This window comes from Paramisgurnus dabryanus, chromosome 3 (genome assembly GCF_030506205.2).
Source record: "Paramisgurnus dabryanus chromosome 3, PD_genome_1.1, whole genome shotgun sequence".
NCBI classification, from domain to species: Eukaryota; Metazoa; Chordata; class Actinopteri; order Cypriniformes; family Cobitidae; genus Paramisgurnus; species Paramisgurnus dabryanus.
The window spans coordinates 49,569,172-49,583,252 of record NC_133339.1 but is presented as its reverse complement, the minus strand read 5'-3'; the positions used below and the strand labels follow the sequence as shown (position 1 = coordinate 49,583,252).

The window sequence follows — 14,081 nt, the reverse complement described above, 5'->3', positions numbered from 1 at the left end:
AGGCCGAGTTGGGCACTTTTGCATGAAATGTCACAGTCCAACCTGAAATGTTGAAATCGCTTGATAAATGCTTTTCTGAGCTGGAAATGCCTTTAAACGACATTTCTCATCATAAGAATGCCCCTGAAGGCATTTTAGGCCGAGTTGGGCACTTTTGCATGAAAAGTCACAGTCCAACCTGAAATGTTGAAATCGCTTGAAAAATGCTTTTCTGGGCTGGAAATGCCTTTAAATGACATTTCTCATCATAAGAATGCCCCTGAAGGCATTTTAGGCCGAGTTGGGCACTTTTGCATGAAAAGTCACAGTCCAACCTGAAATGTTGAAATCGCTTGAAAAATGCTTTTCTGAGCTGGAAATGCCTTTAAACGACATTTCTCATCATAAGAATGCCCCTGAAGGCATTTTAGGCCGAGTTGGGCACTTTTGCATGAAAAGTCACAGTCCAACCTGAAATGTTGAAATCGCTTGAAAAATGCTTTTCTGAGCTGGAAATGCCTTTAAACGACATTTCTCATCATAAGAATGCCCCTGAAGGCGTTTTAGGCCGAGTTGGCACTTTTGCATGAAAAGTCACAGTCCAACCTGAAATGTTGAAATCGCTTGAAAAATGCTTTTCTGAGCTGGAACCCAACAAACATTTGGACGTGTGATGACCGTTGAAAAGACGTCCGTTCGTCACGTCCCGTCCGCGTTGAAAAATATATCCAAAATGAAAGTTGAGCCGACGTCTTTGACGTCATCTGGCCGTGAATTACACGTCTTTTCTGCACGTCCCTGGACGTCTAAATGCGCCGTCTTTTGGATGTTTAAATGTGTTCCTGAATAGTTTAAATATATGTTTTAAGCCCCCATATAGCAAACATTTGGACGTTTTATGACCGTTGAAAAGACGTCCCTTGGTCACGTCCCATCACGGTTGAAAAATACCCTAAATTAAAGTTGAGCGGACGTCTTTGACGTCATTTGGCCGTGAATTACACGTCTTTTCTGCCCGTCCCTGGACGTCTAAATGTGCCGTCTTCTGGATGTTTAAATGTGTTGCTGCATTGTTTAGATGTATGCATATAAAATGAATATACACCCACTGTGTAACATCGTGAAAGGCAATCAATTGTATTGAGGTTTAACACATATTCACAAAGGTTCAAAATCGGTTCAAAATTGGTCCAGTCAGACCTGAACGTCCATAAAACGTTTTAACCACGTGTACTTCACAAACACATTAAAGAACACATTATTTGTCGCCATAACCAAAAAAGAAGCATGTTCTGATTTAGCACTTTTTATTTTTTAACCATTTAACTATAATAACAATTTCAAAACACTTTCTATAAAGGGATAGTTCACCCAAAAATTAATATTTAGTCATTTATTCCCTCTCATGTTTCAAACCTGTATACCTTTCTATGTTCTGCTGAACACAAAGATATTTGAAAGAATGTTTTTAACAAAGCAGATCTCACAACCCATTACTACAATTGTAAAAAAAAAAAATAATGACAGTTAATGGGTTGTGAAGTTACAAACATTCTTCAATCTTTGTGTTCAGCAGAAAATAGAAAGGTATACAGGTTTGAAACATGTGGATAAGAAAATTATAACAATTTTCCTTTTTTGGTGAACTCTCTCTTTAACACATCACAGCTGTTAGGCTTTTTTGTATCCACCACCCCCAGCTCTTCCTGGAGCGTGCTTGAGGTCGTCTGCCATAGCTGCATCTATTTCCGATTCGGTGGCATTTGGGATCCACCTCTTCACAGCATCTGAAGGAAGAGAAGAATATGCTTCTTTTTAAAATAAATACAATTAAAATTTTGAGGTAAATGACATGCACTTACTTTCAAAATCTTTATGGTCTACAGCTAAAATGATATATTACTATTATATATATTATTGTACAAAATATGTTCTGCTTTAAATAAGTGTTAGATCAGTTGTGGGGGAAACAGCATTTGTCCCCTCCCTCTACAAAACCACTGTGGTGCCCTTGAGAAAGACCCTTAACTAGGTGTGTAACTGTCAAAAAATGAACAGGATATTTCTGATAAAGACAGGTGAGCTGTGATGTCCCCTGAATAGATCAAGCATAACAATAAAAATTACATCAATATAATTACATCAAAAGAACATTCCCCAAATTACCTTGAATAACATAATACAAAGGTGTGCCTTTAAAAGACTTCTTTTCCAGATGTCCACCACCCTTCATATTGAACTTTGCCATAAGACAATTTCACATCATTCTGTGAAAGAACTGTAAGATTACTTCACCTTAGACAAATAACCTAAAAGGTCAATAAATCACAATTAACAGTAATGAGCAATTGCATACAATGTTCAAACATACACTATGTGTTAACACTTCACAACTTCACTTGTTTCATCTACCAACTTCACTTGTTTCATCTACCATGTAACAAGTGCTATGAACTATATCATCATCCATAAGTTTGGGTGACAAGTAACGGCTTACACTGAAATTATGTTTTGATTTCTTGTTTTCAGTATGGCTAACTGTTTAAGTCACTACGAACATTAAAACTTCTGAACAAGTGATGTGTGACGGATTAAATCCTGAATTGAAGTAATATAAATAGCTGGGTTAATTATGGTGGTAATCAATATATATTCCTTAAATATTATGCAGGATTACACAAATCAAGAGAAATACATACCTATTCATAACGTTGTCCACGGAGTCTCTGACAGAATATCCACCAACTCAGACAGTTGCTGGACCTAAATGTGAAAACAATGGAAATAATGTTATAGAAAGATAGATGGAAATATAAATACATATTCTTTATGTCACAACTTACGCAGGTCAACTTATCAACATCTTTGATGTATTCATAATGCAAAATACACAGTCATATAGAATTTCTTACTTCTTGCATTTGAAGCTGAGGCCATAGGTGAAGAATCAGGTAGTCTCCATCCGGTAATTTTTTCGTTGTGTTACCTCACCTGTACAAATAGAGTTAATGTTATGGTAGTGTAATATTTTAACAGTTAATAACTTCACAGTATACTGCATTAGTTATGAAATCAGCTGGCTGTACTTTTAGGTCTTTGTGGTTGCAATGACAGACATTATAAGCTCTGTATTTGTAACTATTAACTCAGATTCAGAGACATGTAAATTTGTATACTCTAAGCTGTGTTGCCACTAATGTGAAATCTTGTGATGCACGATAAATCGCATGTGATATCATGCGCATCTCGTCAGTAAAGCCGGTTCCTTGATTAGTAGTAAATCACCATCACCTGGTTTCAGATGGATGCTCTCTGGGATTGGGGTGCCCACTGGTACTGGATCTTCAATCCAGAATTTGGGATTGTAGACAATACTATATAGACAATAAAAACAAAAGGTGTAAAAAATGATAAGTTATTTAAGGTAAGAAAGGACACATTAATGAATGAATAACACCATAACTGTACAATTACAAAAAATCCGCTTTAGGTGTATGACAATACACAAGAAAACAATACTATGCCTCTTTCGGTTGTCTGTAAGATGGCTGTTCATTATGTGACCCTGCGAAACAAATGACACCTTGCATGTAATTTCATTAAGTACAATAAACATACACATGCACAATGTATTTTAAAAAATACATAGTAGTGTAAAATATTAAAATAAATCACTTTTTATATCAAAGTTTGGGATATTATGTTGACATTTAGGCAAAACACTGACTCATGGAATACATTTTTACCTATAAATGAGAATGACATTATAAAGATGGAACTGTATGCAATTTGGAGCCAAGCAATGTGTTTGTATAGTGTGGGAATGCACAAAAAAAGCATCAGTAGCACGTACACAGCATCAGTGTCACAGCTTATTCTAGGGTATAGATCAATCACACCATCTTGATACCGATGTTTACTGTCATGATGTGTGCCATCACCTGTGTAAACAAAAAAAAAGTGTGTTGGACACAAAACTTGATCTTTAGAACAAACAAGGACATATGACAAATTAGAACATTAACAAATGTGTAGACTGTTTAAGCCATATCTACACAATTCATATTTACAGTTTGTCATACCTTCTTTTTTATTGTTTGTAGAATCTACAACATCTTCATTTGGTTTGTGTTGATCTTCAACTGTAAATAAAATGAAATTGTAATGATATTTACACCACAAATAACATCTCACATTTGTTTAAGTGTATTTTCAAATGGATTGTATTTTGAATGGTTATATTTTGGAGGAGGATCTGGGTAGGACACAGTCCTTTAAACAGCTTGTTTATTTTTATTTAGATTAGGTTCTGCTTTTCCTTTGTACAAAACAAAAGCAAAGGAAGTTAATCAAACACTTACACTGAGCTTTTAATACAGAACAGTATTTAACATTTTACATCTGCAATGTTAATCATTACCATCATGCCAAATGACTTTTCTCTTTCAGATAATTTACTTTCTGAAAGGAACTCTCAAAAGGCTACATAAATAAGTTTAAGTAATAACTTTGACTATCATTAAACATACTTTATGGCATACCATGTATTGAGAATGAGGACATGCGTCACGGTAGCTTGCTGTCACGTGACAAATTGAGCCCGTCCACCATTTTGGGAGGGCACGCTAACGGTTGCCAGGAGCAACAGTGTATGAGCAATTCAAAGACGGAGCGGGAAAGAGCAGAAATTGTAATATAAATTTCGAGGAAAATTTAGCAGAAATGGAGAAGAATGCGGCAAAAGGGTCCTTACAGGGAGAAGCTTACAACCAATGCCAAACAGAGGTATTTAGAGAAGCTTTGCGGATATTAAAAACGTTGATCCATACGAGGTGCCTGCAGCTGAATGGAAGAGAGACCTAGACTCTTTACCACTGCACGTATTTGGAAATTGTTAATTACTTGGTTTTCGGCATCAGTTATTACACTATGCAAGAATTTAAAAGCCTGAAGTCATTGGAAAGCTACGAAACATTCTGCTGCGGCTGGGTGCGCGACTTGGTCATCTAACGTTACAAGCCTTCAAATTGTGAAAAATAACATTGTACTGGCAAAGGTAAGTTGCTTCACCTTTAGTCAAGTCACTTTTATTTATATAGTGCTTTTTACAATCCAGATTGTATCAAAGCAGCTTAACAGTAATAACAGGAAAATAACAAAGTTTGCTTCTGTGGATCAAACAGTGATGTATCATCCAGCTCAGTTAAGTTCAAATGAAGTAGTGATATATATAATGTTCGTTAATGTATTACATGCAGTGATGTACATTTTATGTCTTTGTAAAAGAGTACAAAAATAGTGTCAATGCAGGCAGATGAATTTTTTTTATTGAATATAAGGTGAATATTATTTTGTATGTTAATGAGTTTTAACACACTCTCATCGACTCGGAGATGCGGTCAAAAGTAATGTCCTTTCTTCTTACATCCACCCAAGAAATCCGACGTCGTCTTGTCACATCGGAGACATGCTCTCCTTGAAACTTTTTCCATTTAGGGAAACGAAAAAACCGTAACAAATGGTCCCTAGACTTTCCACGGCAATCGTGGGAGACACTGGTGCAAATTTTTTACAGAGCAGTGTTTTCCAGGCATTCTAAAATAGCGCGACAACTCCTCTACTACCAATACAAACAATGAACGAGTTTGACGGGTTACCACCCAAAATGGTGGAAAGGGGAGGATGACTCGGTCTCTGGGGGCGGGGCACTGTGTCGTGACGACATCTCCTCATTCTCAATATAAGTTCAGAGTAACTTTAAGCCTACTACTAGCTAATTTTACGTGTGGACAATTCTGGCAACGTTTATTTCGGTTCCTTCTTCAACAAGTAAAACTTAAGCACGTTAATCAAATAATACAAAATGTACTTACCCAATAGTAGGTTTTATATAATATATAGACACAACTCCTTCATAGATTCACCCTCTCCTCGTGGCTTGCTGGCTGCACACGACGTACTTCCGGGAGAACGTGTGACGTGACAACTATCTCGCGAGAAAATCTATCCTATCGCGCGATTTTGTAAAATATTTTGATAAAACATTCTTGGCAGCGCAGTTTTGAAATTACATCCAACTCAGACCTAAATGGTAACCGGATATATACTTTCTTTACATTTATATGCATACATTTAATAATAAAGCAGGTTGAAATAATGATGTATTGTGGCTTTGCAATCACACTGGGCACTTTGTGATTATAATTTTTTTAAACAAGATAAAGTTAATATATTTACTTTGTATACAAATCGTGTATTTCATAAAGATAATTCTGTTTTTTTCCTACTAGTCTAGTCTAGACGTGTAAAAGACGTCAGTGGACGTCTATTCACAACCTCTTAAAAAAATACTTTTTGCACTTAAATTAATTATTACAGTATTAACCAAGGTGTAGGCACAGCATTTGCATATTTCACAATAAATTTATAGAAGGTTTATGATTTTTTATAGAGGGTCATGATGGACTATAAATGCACGTGTAAAAGACGTCACCTAGTGACGTCCTCTTACAACCGATTCACAACAGGGTATAAATATTGAAGCACACGTAGTAAAAGTCAAAGTAACAATTATACATGCAACCCCATAGAACTATAGACATGTACAAATGTATCTGAATGCATTTTTATGAAATGTTCTGTGTTACATATTTTCACCGATTTGTGCCGTCATACCGCGACTATTTTTGGCCAGGGACACGACGTTGCGGTCGGACCAATGTTTGCTGGGAAATGCCTTTAAACGACATTTCTCATCATAAGAATGCCCCTGAAGGCGTTTTAGGCCGAGTTGGGCACTTTTGCATGAAAAGTCACAGTCTAACCTGAAATGTTGAAATCGCTTGAAAAATGCTTTTCTGAGCTGGAAATGCCTTTAAACGACATTTCTCATCATAAGAATGCCCCTGAAGGCATTTTAGGCCGAGTTGGGCACTTTTGCATGAAAAGTCACAGTCCAACCTGAAATGTTGAAATCGCTTGAAAAATGCCTTTCTGAGCTGGAAATGCCTTTAAACGACATTTCTCATCATAAGAATGCCCCTGAAGGCATTTTAGGCCGAGTTGGGCACTTTTGCATGAAAAGTCACAGTCCAACCTGAAATGTTGAAATCGCTTGAAAAATGCTTTTCTGAGCTGGAAATGCCTTTAAACGACATTTCTCATCATAAGAATGCCCCTGAAGGCATTTTAGGCCGAGTTGGGCACTTTTGCATGAAATGTCACAGTCCAACCTGAAATGTTGAAATCGCTTGAAAAATGCTTTTCTGAGCTGGAAATGCCTTTAAACAACATTTCTCATCGTAAGAATGCCCCTGAAGGCATTTTAGGCCGAGTTGGGCACTTTTGCATGAAAAGTCACAGTCCAACCTGAAATGTTGAAATCGCTTGAAAAATGCTTTTCTGAGCTGGAAATGCCTTTAAACGACATTTCTCATCATAAGAATGCCCTTGAAGGCATTTTAGGCCGAGTTGGGCACTTTTGCATGAAAAGTCACAGTCCAACCTGAAATGTTGAAATCGCTTGAAAAATGCTTTTCTGAGCTGGAAATGCCTTTAAACGACATTTCTCATCATAAGAATGCCCCTGAAGGCATTTTAGGCCGAGTTGGGCACTTTTGCATGAAAAGTCACAGTCCAACCTGAAATGTTGAAATCGCTTGAAAAATGCTTTTCTGAGCTGGAAATGCCTTTAAACGACATTTCTCATCATAAGAATGCCCCTGAAGGCATTTTAGGCCGAGTTGGGCACTTTTGCATGAAAAGTCACAGTCCAACCTGAAATGTTGAAATCGCTTGAAAAATGCTTTTCTGGGCTGGAAATGCCTTTAAACGACATTTCTCATCATAAGAATGCCCCTGAAGGCATTTTAGGACGAGTTGGGCACTTTTGCATGAAAAGTCACAGTCCAACCTGAAATGTTGAAATCGCTTGAAAAATGCTTTTCTGAGCTGGAAATGCCTTTAAACGACATTTCTCATCCTAAGAATGCCCCTGAAGGCATTTTAGGCCGAGTTGGGCACTTTTGCATGAAAAGTCACAGTCCAACCTGAAATGTTGAAATCGCTTGAAAAATGCTTTTCTGAGCTGGAAATGCCTTTAAACGACATTTCTCATCCTAAGAATGCCCCTGAAGGCATTTTAGGCCGAGTTGGGCACTTTTGCATGAAAAGTCACAGTCCAACCTGAAATGTTGAAATCGCTTGAAAAATGCTTTTCTGAGCTGGAAATGCCTTTAAACGACATTTCTCATCATAAGAATGCCCCTGAAGGCGTTTTAGGCCGAGTTGGGCACTTTTGCATGAAAAGTCACAGTCCAACCTGAAATGTTGAAATCGCTTGAAAAATGCTTTTCTGGGCTGGAAATGCCTTTAAACGACATTTCTCATCATAAGAATGCCCCTGAAGGCATTTTAGGCCGAGTTGGGCACTTTTGCATGAAAAGTCACAGTCCAACCTGAAATGTTGAAATCTTTAAACGACATTTCTCATCATAAGAATGCCCCTGAAGGCATTTTAGGCCGAGTTGGGCACTTTTGCATGGAAAGTCACAGTCCAACCTGAAATGTTGAAATCGCTTGAAAAATGCTTTTCTGAGCTGGAAATGCCTTTAAACGACATTTCTCTTCATAAGAATGCCCCTGAAGGCATTTTAGGCCGAATTGGGCACTTTTGCATGAAAAGTCACAGTCCAACCTGAAATGTTGAAATCGCTTGAAAAATGCTTTTCTAGAGCTGGAAATGCCTTTAAACGACATTTCTCATCATAAGAATGCCCCTGAAGGCATTTTAGGCCGAGTTGGGCACTTTTGTATGAAAAGTCACAGTCCAACCTGAAATGTTGAAATCGCTTGAAAAATGCCTTTCTGAGCTGGAAATGCCTTTAAACGACATTTCTCATCATAAGAATGCCCCTGAAGGCATTTTAGGCCGAGTTGGGCACTTTTGCATGAAAAGTCACAGTCCAACCTGAAATGTTGAAATCGCTTGAAAAATGCTTTTCTGAGCTGGAAATGCCTTTAAACGACATTTCTCATCATAAGAATGCCCCTGAAGGCATTTTAGGCCGAGTTGGGCACTTTTGCATGAAAAGTCACAGTCCAACCTGAAATGTTGAAATCGCTTGAAAAATGCTTTTCTGAGCTGGAAATGCCTTTAAACGACATTTCTCATCATAAGCATTGGTATGATGTCCTGAAGGTACCTGGGAAATCTGAAGACAGCGCCACCTAGGGTTCATAAACTATATAAAACAGCCCATAACTTCTGAAAACTTTGTCTGATATTCATTTTCTTTGTGATTTTTTATTCACTGGTTTATGTCGATTGCAACGATATCTCATTTGTCAGTTTTCAACATTCTGTTCATGTTTTATTTCATAGCATATGTGAAGTATTTTTTTCGCTACTACTTTTGCAAATTAAGTCTATTTTATGCCAGGCTCTGCTCACATAAACTTTGGAGCAATCCGCACAGAAATGACCAAACACATTTTTGATATTCTCTTGCCATTCCCGAGAAATACCTGTCCAAAGTTGACTGTCCCTGTGACATTGTCTCTTTGTCATATTAAATTATTATGACTGTATTATAACATGTTGTGCATTCCTATACAACATGTTTTTCTTGACTTAAACTTAACTGTTAACTGTTAACTGTTCTCACTTAAACTATCTGATTCTCATATAAATTGTAATTTTGTTATTTCTGCTCTGCAATGTCATGTCTGCACCTTCCTTGATTGGGCCATTTGATTGCTTGCAGGTCTGAAAACCTTGGCTAGCTACACTGCCTGTGTAGCGCAGTCTACTAAACGTATGCATCAAAACTCAGAGGTTGAGGGTTCGAATCCTGTCTGATGCATGTATTATGTTTTTCTATTAATATTTGTTTTGAGTTTATTCTCACCTATTATTCTCAACCAGTCTGTTTTCCATGTTCTGCACAGCTTGCAGTAATTTGGTGGCCAAGCATCATCACCAGTTCAAATATGCAGTAGCAGCCATTTTGAAAAGTACAGTATTCAGTTTTTTTGCTACTACTTTTGCAGTGTTTGTTGAATTGTTACACAATTTGGCTCAGATTATCTTTGGACCGAGCCACATAGAAATGACCAAACATAATTTTGATATTTATCTTTGTTCAAAAGTAATACATTTGTCAACAGGAATAACTTTTAAACCATTTAATCAACTAAAAGTCTATGGAGAATATTTGATCTATCTATCAATCAATCTATGCCTTCCCAGTAGCTCAACCAAATGCGTGATGGGCATGAAATCTGGAGGTTGGGGGTTCAAATCCACCATATGGTGGCAACCAAAATGGTTGACAAATTTGTGTCATGTAGAGTCAAATGTTCGAACAGGTTAGACTACCTACAAGGGTTTTAAAAAATATTCTCTTCTTGAGAAAAATCTCTCCAAACTTGAACATCCACATTGTCACTTCAGCAATCTAGCTTAAGCAGCTGTCTGTATGTATGTCTCCCCTGTAGCTCAACCAGATGAGTGACAAACATGACACCTGGAGATCATGGGTTCAAATCCTGGCTAGGGCAGCAATTGAAGTCTCTTACTTTAGAGTCAAAAGCTTCAATTCATTATTTGTATTTTACTTTATTATTTTAACAGGTATTATTTCTAGGTCAGCATTGGACTAATCGGTCCTTCTTTTAACATGCACATAAATATTATACTTCAAAATTTTTATTTTTTCATTGTGTTCATTCTCATCTCTGAGTCCTGTGTGCTGATAGTTCCCATACTTATCTGCTACATTGCATTCTTCAATTGCATGTCCTTTCAGCTTTGTTGCGTGTTGCAGGACCATTGTTGCTTGGCCCCGTATCGCTGTCTACAGCTATATTTTAGTATATTTTCTAAAAGTATACTTTAAAAAATATACTTGGAGTTCTGTGCCATTTTTAAAGTATACTAATTTGAACTTATTTTAAAGTTTATTTTAGGTATACTTTATCTGTTAAAGTTATCATTATAATAATGCACTGACAGCATATTTATAAAATACATTATTTAGCATCCTTTAGAAACAGTATATTTTAAGTAAATTTTGAAAGTATATGTAGTGTACAAATATATATTATCTTTATGGAGAATCTTTAGTGTTAGTAAACTAGTAATTATTAATTTTGTGCTGCAGGTATACTTGCAAGTATTCTTTTACTATACTTTTTTAGTTAACTAGTGTACTCATACTGAAAGTGTACATGCAAGTGTTCTGTTAGTGTACTCTTAGTAAACTAGTAAGTTACTAATTGTGTGCTGCAGGTATACTTGCAAGTTTTCTTTTACTATACTTTTAGTTAACTAGTAGTTTACTACTCAACTTTACTTTAAGTGAACTTAACATCATACTATAAATATAAATATATTGCACTTAAAGTACAATACAATGTTCCTGTGTATTAATTTTTTTACTTGTACCTTTTAATTGTACTTTCAATTTGAAGCTAAATCTTTCGTATGCTATCAGTGAGCTAATCAAACAAAAATAATAAATACAAAAATTATATATATATATATATATATATATATATATATATATATATATATATATATATATATATATATATATATATATATATATATATAAAATGGGACACTTATATATTTATATATATTTATATATATACTTATATATATATACACACACACAGAAATTGTGAGTAAAAAAGGAATGGAATAATTTACAAATCTCACAAACTTATATTTTATTCACAATAGAATATAGAGTATCTCTGCCCATCTTGACTTCTGAGAGACACTGCCACACTTTTTATACCCAATCATGTTGCCAATTAAGTTGCAAATTGGTCCTTTAGTTGTTCCTTATATGTACATTTAACTTTTATACTCTTATTGCTACCTGTCCCAACTTTTTGGGAATGTGTAGCTCTCATAAAATCCAAATTGAGCCAATATTTGGCATGACATTTCAAAATGTCTCACTTTCAACAGCCTATATAAACTCTCTGGAAACATTCAGTCAGTGCAAAGTCTTGATTTGTACCGGCTGTCATTGCTGAGCGGTTTGCCTGCCTGCTTATCTATCTGTATTTATTAATCTTGATCTGTTTTACCTGGTTTATGAGTACTGTATGTTTGTTGCCTGCCCTGACCCTTTTGCCTGTTTCATAACTACGAGATTTGCCTGCCTTACATTGCTGTGTTTACTGTTGTTTGGCCTTGCCTGTTGGAATATGAGTGTGTTTAATAAAAACCTGCAGATGGATCCTCAGTGTCAAAGTGCTTTGTTACACAAGCAGCACACAATAAGTAACCTACTAGTTTACTAAGAGTACACTAACAGAACATTTGCATGCACACTTGAAGTATAAGTCTAGAAAACTATTAGTATACTCATGAGTTCACTTGCAGTACAAATGAAGAACTAATTGTGCACTAGTTGTACACTTAAAGTTGACTATTCTTACACTTATAGTACACTTAGAAGTATACTTCTATATACTAAAAGTGGGCCAATTTAGTCCCAAGCGGTATTCAAGCAGTACACTTACAAGTATACTACTAGAACATAAATGTTAGTACACTTACTACATAAAGTATACTTAAAACTATACTCCAACATTACTTAAGGGTGTTTTCACATATACACTGTTTAGGTCGGCCCAAATGACGTGTCGCTCCGAGTACGGTGCGTTTGGGTCAGTGTGAACACCACAGCCGCACTCGGGTGCGCACTAAACGACCGCTCCGAGACCGCTCTAAACAGGTGGTCTCGGAGCGGCTGTTGCCGAACTCTGGGGCGACCCACCTGTGGTGTGAACACTGCTGGACCTCGGGCCGAACCAAATACAGGAAGTTCTCCACATGTTTGAGCCACTGGGCTTTCGTTGTGACGTGAGCCTGGTGTTATATTGTGGGTTAACAACAAACAAGCCAATCCTGGTCCGTTGCATAGAGATTCGCTGTCTCCTTTCCGTTTGAGCTGATGATTTTATAAATGCATAGCTGTCCTCCACAGACAAATAGTGACATTACGGGCTTTTAGCAAACGGCTCCGTGAGAAAGGCTTTAACAGAACAGCTACGCAATTTCGTGTTAAAGCAAAGAAACTTCACAAAGACGTGCATCGTTTATCTCCACATCTTGATAGCTGCGCTCTCTCTGTCAAGCTGGTTGTCGTGGAAACGTGGGGGTGGTCATGAGACGGTAAGAGCTGTCAGAGACCAATGACAGCGCTGACCGTTGTCACATGGTGTACGGTGCGGCATTTCGAGTAAAGTAAAAAATATATATATGTGAACACGGACCTCACTAACTGAAAAATGATACAATGTATTTTGGTGCGCTCCGAGGCCGCACCACGGTGCGCACCAATATATGTGAAAACAACCTAAGTATACTTAATAAAATGAGCTTGAAGTACACTTCTTTTTCGTAAGGGGTAGCTGTTAACCTTGTACAAAAGAACAATGATAAACTGAAAGAAAAGCGTCTGCGTTCTACAAAAAGGCACTTCGCCTATGAGGCTGCAGATGAGCCGATAGTGGATGCTATGAAGAGGCTAGAAGTGTCCTTTTTTAATGCTGTAGTGGACTGTAGCATTCAGTCATTGGAGGATAGATTTAAGTCTCTAAGTGAGGTTAAAGAAAACTTTGGAGTGCTGCTCAATTTTAGGGAGCTAGATCGAAAGGTCAGGAGGGAACAATGTGAGCTTCTTGGGGAAAAACTCTCTTGTGGAGAGGAGGCTGATATTGATGGTAGCGCACTGGCTGTAGAGATTGAGAGTCTTCCTGAACTTCGCCAAACTATGATGACCGCCCTTGAGCTTCTCACATACCTATCACAAAATGAGATGTGTGAGCTTTACCCAAATCTTTGGGTAGCTCTCAGGATCGCCTGCACTCTGCCTGTGACAGTTGCCTCAGCAGAGAGGAGCTTTTCCAAGCTTAAATTGATTAAAACATACTTGAGATCATCAATGGCCCAGGAAAGACTAAGTGGACTTGCAGTTATTAGTATTAATAACAAAGTTGGCCAAGCAATACCATACAATGATGTAATCAGTGACTTTGCCTCCAGAAAAGCTAGGAAGGAACGATTTTGAGGTCATTGT

The 14,081-nt window shown here is 37.1% G+C and overlaps 1 long non-coding RNA gene across 6 annotated transcripts; it reads right to left on the bottom strand.

Moving 5' to 3' along the window:
- Nucleotides 1-1,269: 1,269 nt before the first annotated feature.
- Nucleotides 1,270-5,946, bottom strand: LOC135750386 (uncharacterized). Of its 6 annotated transcripts, none has more exons than XR_012336405.1 (7): nucleotides 5,853-5,946; nucleotides 4,062-4,121; nucleotides 3,833-3,920; nucleotides 3,271-3,544; nucleotides 2,892-2,970; nucleotides 2,146-2,742; nucleotides 1,270-1,766 (listed from the first exon to the last, which is right to left on the bottom strand). It is a non-coding gene; the product is annotated as an uncharacterized lncRNA (long non-coding RNA). The 6 variants fall into 6 exon arrangements; XR_012336407.1 differs by lacking the exon at nucleotides 5,853-5,946 and having other exon boundaries at nucleotides 2,146-2,257; nucleotides 2,679-2,742; nucleotides 4,062-4,431; XR_010532712.2 differs by lacking the exon at nucleotides 5,853-5,946 and having other exon boundaries at nucleotides 3,271-3,353; nucleotides 3,504-3,544; nucleotides 4,062-4,430.
- Between the last annotated feature and the right edge of the window lie 8,135 nt (nucleotides 5,947-14,081).